Genomic DNA, 9771 nt, shown 5'->3' with positions numbered 1-9771 from the left:
GATGTTCTCGGCTGCCTGTGCCTTCCAGGATGGATCAATCCCAAAATCCCCTTGGAGCAGGGAACCCAGGCAGGGCTCTTTGTCCATTAGTGGAGCATTCCCAAAGCTTTAAGGCTTCCTCCTGGATGTGTCCCTATAATTACGGGGAAAACGCGTCCTTTGTAACGATGGGATCCGGGTCAACCCGCAGCCACGACCCATTTTCCAATCAACCCTCCACAAAAAAAAAAAAACCAAAAAACAAACAACCCAAACCAAATCCACAAAAACACTTTAAAAATGATTTGTTGTGATTCCCCCGGCTCCCCCAAATCCCCCCAAGTATTCCAATCCCTCCTTCCCAATCCTTTTTATCCCTTAAGGTTCTTTCTGTTTCCATAACCGGGATTCCCAATTCCGGCGCCGCCGTTCCCGGAGCTCTCCCACAGCCCCCCCTCCCCGGTTAAGCCGTGTGGGATTACAGCCCTGTAATCTTTGGGAACACATGTTGGGAAGGATAAAAGCAATTTTGTTGGGAAAACCGAAGGCCACGTTCAGCCGGAATCAGCCCGGGCTGCACGGAGCTCTCACCCCTCGCAGGCTCCGTGGGAGGAGGGAATTAAGGGGAATAAAACCCCAAAAAAGCTGAATTTTGGCCGTTTTCCCCCGGATCGGTCCAATAATAATTGACAATAGCCCGGGCAATAATTCCAGCCTGGGGTTTTCTCGGGCTCAGGGCTAATCTGGATGTAATTCCCAAGCCCCTGGCGAGGCCCAGCCGGGGATTAGGGGTTATATAAATGTAATTTCCTAATTAATCAGCGCGGGGCCAGCCCCACGCGGGGTTTGTCACCAGCGGCGGCACCCGGAGCTCGGCGGGAGCCAGGGAGGGGTTACATAACCGGGAAAGATCCGGAAAATCCACGGCCATTCCCGCTGCTTTCGGCCAAAACCCCAAAGCCACACCAGAGAAACCCCAAAAGGATCAGGACACCCCAAATCAGTGGGATTTGAGCCTTTCCTGAAGATCCCAACATCTGAAAGAAAGAGGATTTTGTTTTCTTCCCCAATATCCCAAGGAAAAACGCATTCCACACGCTCCTGGAAAATAAACCGGAGCGTTCGTTGGCTGCCCTATATTTCCAGGTGTGTTCCACCAGCACTAATTAACTAATTAACTCTCAGGTAGATTGGAGCACTCCAGCCTCCAAATGCCAAAACAAATCCTGCCATAATTCCCAGGAATCCTTTTCATTAGCGGCTGCCTAATTATCCCATTAATAGCACATCCCGGGAGACGGCGTTCGCTTGGCAGGCAAATATTTGGGATGAAATGAGCAAACACGGAGACAAACGGCTCCGTTTGCCCAGGGAGCCGGGAATGCCAAAGGGGTCAATTCCCAGGGGAAAAAAATGGTAATCCATGGAAAAACCGGCGTTTGATCCAGGGGGAGCAGCTGGAGCTGCACGGGGGGCGCAGCTGGGCAGGGGCCAGGGGAAGGATGTGATTCCCAGGAAATGGGGGATGGGAAAGCCAGGATGATGTCATGGCAGGAGGGCGATGTCACAGAAGGATGATGTCACGGTGGGGAGATTACATCGTGGCAGGAGGATGGCGTCGTTGCGCTAAGACGATGTGGTGGGATGATGTCACGGCAGAAAGATGATGTCATGGTGGAGGATGATGTCATGATGATGTCATGGGAGAATGATATGGCATAAATATGATGTCATGGTGGAGGATGATGTCATGATGATGTCACGGGAGAATGATGTCATGGCAGAAATATGATGTCATTGTGGAGGATGATGTCGTGGTGGGAGGATTTCGTGGGAGGATGATGTCATGGCAGAAGAATGATGTCATGGTGGAGGATGATGTCATGATGCTGTCATGGGAGAATGATGTCATGTCAGAAATATGATGTCATGGTGGATGGTGATGTCATGATGATGTCATGGGAGAATGATGTCATGGCAGAAAGATGATGTCATTGTGGAGGATGATGTCATGGCGGGAGGATTTCGTGGGAGGATGATGTCATGGCAGAAGAATGATGTCACGGTGGAGGATGATGTCATGATGACATCATGGAAGGATGATGTCATGGTGGGGGATGACGCCACGGTACGAGGATGTTGTTGGGGAGATGTCATGGTGAGAAGATGATGTCACAGCTGGAGGATGATTTCATGGCAGGATGACGATGATGTCATGGCAGGGCTATGATGATGTCACAGCAATAGGATGATGACAATTATGATGGTGATGTCATGGCAGGGCTATGATGATGTCACAGCAGGATGATGATGACAATGGTGATGATGATGCCACGCCACAATGATGATGACGATGATGTCACAGCAGGATGATGGTGACAATTATGGCGATGATGACAATGATGTCACAGCAGGATGATGGTGATGACGACGATCATGATGATGATGTCACAGCAGGATGGTGATGATGATGATGTCACAGCAGGATGGTGATGACATCATGGCGGGAGGATGATGTTCATTCCTGGGATAACAAAGCAGGAATGTCCCCTCAGCTCGGGACCCACAGAGAGGAAGGGGAGGAACAGGCAGCGGGTCGGGTGTTGCTGTGATCCCAGCGGGCACAGAGAGGAAATCCCACACTTCCCATTCCCACACTCCCATCCCCAGCCCCGTCTCAGCCCTTTCCCGGCCATTCCCAGCCATTCCCGGCCCTTCCCGGCGGGCCGAGAGTGCCGGGACCCCGCCGCGAGGGAGAATGAGGCCGTGCCTGGGAAAGCAAAGGTTAATCGGAGCTTTGCCAGGCTGGCCTTGAATGAGCCCAGCCTAAAATGCGGCGCGGCTGCAGCCGGAGCACAAAGGGGCTTTGAGCCCATTGTGAGCCCGGGCTGGGACCACACAGGGGACGGCGACAGCGGGGAACGGGGACTGGCTCCTCCTTCCCTCCCTCCTTCCCTCCCTTGGAGTTCCTGGAATCCCAGCCCAGAGCAACCCCTGGATTTCCTGGAGCCTCCAGCCAGAACATCCCCTGGAGCCCCTGTTTCTCCTGGAGGCCCTTCCAAGAGCATTCCCTGGAGTTCCTGGATCTCCAGCCGGAGCTTTCCCTGGAGCCTCTGCCCAGAGCATCCTCTGGAGCTCCTGGATCCCATCCCACTCCACCCCACCCCATCCCAACTCCATCCATTATTCATGGCCCCGGCTTTGATTAAAAATCCAAGCAGTGATGAATATGCAAAAGCTCAGAGGGACAGATTTGTCAGACTGTCCATCCTTCATCCCCAGAAAGGAAAATCTCCAGAGGTCCTGGAATTGAAGGACTTCTCCCCAAATCCCAGCGTTATGGTTGGGATGAAACTCCTCCCTTCCCGCATCCAAATGGGAAAATATTTGTGTTGGGAAGCCGGAGGGAGGCCAGCGAGGAGAGGGGCGAGCAGACGAGAGGAAATGTGATTTTCATTCACATTGTGACTCGGCAGCCATTTAATTATTTTAATTAGGCTTAATTAGTGGTAAATTTACAATGATATGCTTGATACCTGGCATTAAATCTTCCATGCATAAATGTTTTGTTAAAACGGGAAAATAGGCGCGTGGCACCCTGCCAGCAATTAGTGCTGAATGCGCTAATGACAGATTAGGGCTGGGCCGTGATTCCCGGTGACAGCAGCGCCGGGAGCCGGGAGCTTCCATCGGGAACAGGGAGCTTCCATGGGGAGCAGGGAGCTTCCATCAGGAACATGGAACTTCCAACAGAAACAGGGAGCTTCCAACGGAAACAGAGAGCTTCCATTGGGAGCCAGGAGCTTCCATGGGGAGCAGGGAGCTTCCATTGGGAACATGGAGCTTCCATGGGGAACAGGGAGCTTCCATCAGGAACATGGAACTTCCAACAGAAACAGGGAGCTTCCAACGGAAATGGAAACAGAGAGCTTCCATTGGGAGCCAGGAGCTTCCATCGGGAGCAGGGAGCTTCCATTGGGAACAGCTTCCATTGGGAACAGCTTCCAACGGGAGCCAGGAGCTTCCATGGGGAGCAGGGAGCTTCCATCGGGAGCAGGGAGCTTCCATTTGGAACAGCTTCCATTGGGAACAGCTTCCAACGGGAGCCAGGAGCTTCCATGGGGAACATGGAGCTTCCATCAGGAACGTGGAACTTCCAACGGAAACAGGGAGCTTCCAACGGAAACGGAGAGCTTCCAACGGGAGCCAGGAGCTTCCATCGGGAACAGGGAGCTTCCATTGGGAACAGCTTCCATCGGGAGCTGGGAGCGCCACCAGCACCTGCGGCACCGCTGCCGGCTGGAGGAGCTCCCAGGAGCTCACAATTCCCAGGGAAAAGCCGGTGGCTGGGATGGGACCAGCTCGGTGGTGGCCACCTGGTCCCCACGCCAAAACCACCTGGAACATTCCCAAACTCAGCAGCTCCCTGCGGGAAAATCCAGCTCTATTCCCAGGCCTCTCTCCCGGCCTCTCCAGGACATCATTCCCGCATCCTCTCCCGTATCCTGGCGTGTCAGCGCTCTCCTCACTCAACTGATCCATCCCTTCCTTCCTGTGGAGTTCCAGCTGCCAGAATCCTCCTGCTCCTTTGGAATTCCACCCAAATTTGGGTCTCCTGGATTTCTAACGCAGCGGGGAAGGGCGGTGGAGAACCACGAGGCTGATCTGAGCCCTGGGACCAAGCGAGGAGCGGGATTGGGGAAGGAATTAATGCTCTGCACGGAATCCAGCGCACGGAGCAATCCCAATGTTCCAATTACCACTGGAAATCCCGGGAAGATGAATTCCAGTGGTTCCTAACTACAGTGAAGTGCACCAGAGGGTTTTAACTCTCTCCAATTCCTATTGATCTTCCTGTCTCCTGCTCCTACTGGAAACAATTAGAGGTCAATAGGCGACAGGAGCTGGAATTCCCAGCTGCCAGGGAAACCATTTGGAAATATTTCCTTGTCCTTTTACACCCGGAGCTCTGTCAATGCTGCCATCCAATACTTTTTATTGGAAAAAAAAAGGATCTTAGAAAATCCATCCGTGCTGTCTCCTGGCCTGGGAGCAGAGGGAATGAATCCAGAGGAGGGAAATTCAGAGGATAAATGGCAGGGAAGCTCTGTTCCAACAGCCCCATCCGTCCTGGAGAGGCTGGAACACCGTTACCCTCGGCGTGACCCTGCTGAAGGATGGGAAATCCTTCTCCAGAGTAGCCAGGGAGGAAATCCGAGCACGGAAAAGTGGGAGGCAGGTTGGAAACAGCAGGAGGGCAGCGATTCCCTGCCTGTGGATGCAGAGGCGGGAATGCTGCAGGACCAGGGGCATGATCCCAGTGGGATTCAGGGCTTGGATTCTGCGCTGGAATGTGGGTAGGATGCACGTGTTGGATGTGTGGACTGGGACAGGCACTGGATGCACATGTTGGATGCAGGTGTGGGATGCAAGCGTTGGATGCACGTGTTGGACACACATTTTGGACGCATCAGTTGGTTGCATCCATTGGTTCCATGCGTGAGATCGGCATGTTGGATACAACGTGGATACAACGTGGATACAACACGTTGGACATGCATGGATGCACATGTTGGACGCGCATGTTGGATACATCCATTGGTTCCATGCACTGGATGGAAATGTTGGATGCAGCCATTAGAAATACATGTTGGATACATCCCTTGGATGGACATGTTGGATACATCCCTTGGATACATCCATTGGAAGTAAACGTTGGATACATCCATTGGATGGACGTGTTGGATACATGTCTTGGATATATCCATTGGAATTAAACATTGGATAAATCCATTGGATGGACGTATTGGATGCATCCATTGGATGCACATGTTGGACACATCCATTGGTTCCAAGCATTGGAAGCACGTGATGGATACATCCCTTGGATGGCCATCCATTGGATACATCCATTGGATACATCCATTGGAAGCAAACGTTGGATACATCCATTGGATGGACATGTTGGATACATCCATTAGACGGACATGTTGGATACATCCATTGGAAGTAAACTTTGGTTACATCCATTGGATGGATGTGTCGGATACATCCATTGAATACATCTATTGGAAGCAAATGTTGGATACATCCATTGGATGGACGTGTTGGACACATCCATTGGTTCCAAGCATTGGAAGCACATGTTGGATACATCCATTGGATATATCCATTGGAAGCAAACATTGGATACATCCATTGCATGGACATGTTGGATACATGTCTTGGATGCATCCATTGGAAGCAAACGTTGGATACATCCATTGCATGGACATGTTGGATACATCCATTGGATGGATATGCTGAACACATCCATTGGTTCCAAGCATTGGAAGCACATGTTGGATGCATCCATTGGATGGACGTGTTGGATACATCCATTGGATAGACATGTTGGATACATGTCTTGGATACATCCATTGGAAGCAATCGTTGGATACAACCATTGGAAGCAATCGTTGGATACAACCATTGGATGCACATGCTGGACACATCCATTGGTTCCAAGCATTGGAAGCACATGTTGGATACATCCATTGGATGCATCCATTGGAAGCAATCGTTGGATACATCCATTGGATGGACATGTTGGATACATGTCTTGGATACATCCATTGGAAGCAAACGTTGGATACAACCATTGGAAGCACGTGTTGGACACATCCATTGGATGCATCCATTGGAAGCAATCGTTGGATACATCCATTGGAAGCAAACGTTGGACACATCCATTGGATGCATCCATTGGAAGCAATCGTTGGATACATCCATTGGATGCACATGTTGGATACATGTCTTGGATACATCCATTGGAAGCAAACATTGGATACATCCATTGGAAGCACGTGTTGGACACATCCATTGGATGCATCCATTGGAAGCAATCGTTGGATACATCCATTGGAAGCACGTGTTGGACACATCCATTGGATGCATCCATTGGATGCATGCACTGGGCCCTGAACTGGATTCCCATGGATGAGCAGTCGGACACACGCGGGCTGCAATCTCCGGGAACACCAGATTCCCACGGCTGCACGTGCTGGACACGAGTGTGGGATGCAGCCGCTGGAATGAGCGCACGTGTGGGACGCGCACTCGGGATCCGTGTGGGATTCCCTGGGACACCCCAGGAGCAGAAGAAGCACGAGGACAAGGCCCTGGCACCTCCCTCCTGCCGGGAGTGATCCAGCCTGAGGACAAGCACCGTTCCCACGTGAAAATCCCGGGATGCTCGGCAGATGTGGCCAATTTTCCAAGGGTGTGGAGCCACAGAGCACAGCTCAATTCCCAGCTCAATTCCCAGCTCAATTCCCAGCTCAATCCCATCAGGAATCATCCATGGTACATTGAGAGCTGCTGGGGATGAACAAGGCTGGAGCATTCCAGAGTCATTTATCCCCTCTTTTCCCAGCTCGTTAACTCTTCCTCCCGATCTCTGCTGTCATTCCCAGCCCAAATCCGATGGAGAATGGGAAGGATCCCTCTTCAGATCCTGCAGCGCAGACAAGAGAAAAGCAAAATGCGGGATCCGCTGGATCCCAAGGAGCCGTGGGGAGCCGGGAGCCCCTTCTCCCGGGGATTCCCGGGCACTGCCACGTGTCCCGAATCCCAGAATAACCCCCAGGGCACCTGAGCGCTCCTGAGCTGCCCCAGGCACGCTCGGGAATGCGACCCCATCCCGGAGCGGCCCTAAATCAACCCCTGGCTCAGGGCCTGTGCCAGGGGTGGAACGGAGCCACAGCCTTTGGATGCGCCTCTGGACAGCCCCTGATTTAGGAGAGGCTTGGATTTCACTCGGATCCCATCAGACACACGGGGGGGCAGGGGGGAGATTTTCCAGGAGCTGGGAAAAAATAGCAGCAGCTCCAAAGGAAGGAGGAGAGGTTCCTTCCCGGGGCCTCTGAAGGAGGAACCACTCCAGAGATGATTAAGCCGAGCTTAGCTGATAATTGGAGCTTATAATTAAAAAATGATTTATTGACACAAGCTTTAGTGGGAAATTATGTTGGAGCTTCCTGTTAAATCCATAAAAGTCCTCGCTCACATCCTTAAACTCCAGGATTATTTCTAACAACCCTTCTCCCTCCGAGGGGAGGGAGGAGCAGCTCTGTACCTGCTCCATTCCTCCCGGGAAAATCCTTCCTCATTAATTCCGGAATGGGATAGGCCTGGAGGAGCCACTTCAGCTCCACAGAGGCCTTCAGCTCAAGATTAACCTGCTCTAAATCAAGCTAAACCCGTCCAAAATGAAGATAAACCTGTCCAAATTCAAGATAACCCCCCCAAATTCCCAGCCCAGAGGATTCCCTGCTCATCCCACAGCAGCAATGCCATCCTTCCTCATCCTCCTGGCTGGAAAAGCCCAGAGAAGGTTTAATTAGGATTTAATTTTGATCTGATAGCAATGAAGTGTTTAGTAAATATCAATTATTATCCAGGATATTTTTTCAATTATTTTCCAGGATCCCAACGATGCCAGGGATGTGCATCCCACATCCCTAAACCTCCAGAAAACCTGGGATTTTTAACGGACAATCAGCTTTTAAAACATAACAGCGCTTCCAGGAGAGGAAATTAAAGGATTAACCGGAGCCAGGCCAGGATTTAGGAGCTGGAGGAGCCACAGGAGCAGTGGGAAGGCCGGGAAGTGACATCCCAGCCTTGCTCCTGGTTTTCCAGCAGGATCCAGGGACGGCCTGAGCATCCTCCTTATCGCAGAGCTCTCCTGAGCCGGGAACGGATCAGCAGAGGGGACTTTGGGGAGCTCAGGGATGAGGAACACCACCAGTCTCCTCCTGGGAAGAAGGAACTCATTCCTGATGGATTTTAGGGGGGCTGGGCGAGCAGGAATTTCCCCTCGCAGGTGACCGAACAGCTCCGATTTGTCTCTGCCCGCAGCAGAAAAAGCCCCACGGGAGCTCCTCCAGCTCCATCCCAAACAAAGCCTCCCTTTATCCCGCGGCGTTTTGTTCCCATGGCACGGAGGTCAGCGGGAAAGGAGATTTATTAAGGCATAAACAAACCTCGGGAATGCTGCCGGTAATTCCACTTCCGTCCAAAAGCGCGGTGGTTTTTAAAGCTCCTTTAAATGATCTCTTCCCAAAGAAAACTCCCGTGTAATCTGCCGGGGAGGGAGGGAGGGCTGTTGAGCCATGAATTATTCAGGGAAGGCTCTCGGGAGCCTCTGGAGATTATTCCCACCATTGTCCGCCCTGATGGGTCATTATGCGCTCCCCGGATTTAATCTTTGGGGCTATCCAGCGGCACAGAAAAAATGGATGAATAACAATTTTCCTGTAATAACCTTCAACTAACCTTTCAACCGGAGTGAGTAATTCCAATCCTATTTTCACATCAATGCCGCAGTCAAAGCCAGGCAATTATCCCTTATCTCTTCCAGAACCCTCCTCCTTTAATTTTTAAAGGGATGTTCAAGCACTTACTGGAGGCAGGGAGAAGAAAGGAGCCTGGGATGGAGCTCGGGAATGTTTTGATGAGCAGTGATAGGGATGAGCTGTGGATAATTATTAATTTCGCCCCCATTTTGCCGCATTCCTCAGCTCCCAGTTTCCTCACCCTGCTGGGAGAGCGGAGGGATCGTCCCCCAATTCCCCGAGTCCCCCTCCCTCTTTTTGTCCCCAATTCCTGAGTGTCCCCCGCACCTCGGGGTGGCTCTGGTGTGCCCTGGCTCACAGGTGGCTCTTCCAAAGTCACCCACCAGCATTCCCAAAATCCCAGCGCTGCTTCCCGGGAAAGCAAGGCAGAGGAGAACCATTCCCCCGTTCCCAC

Source organism: Vidua macroura, chromosome 12 (assembly GCF_024509145.1).
Source record: "Vidua macroura isolate BioBank_ID:100142 chromosome 12, ASM2450914v1, whole genome shotgun sequence".
Classification (NCBI taxonomy): domain Eukaryota; kingdom Metazoa; phylum Chordata; class Aves; order Passeriformes; family Viduidae; genus Vidua; species Vidua macroura.
Note: the sequence above shows the minus strand (reverse complement) of the source record.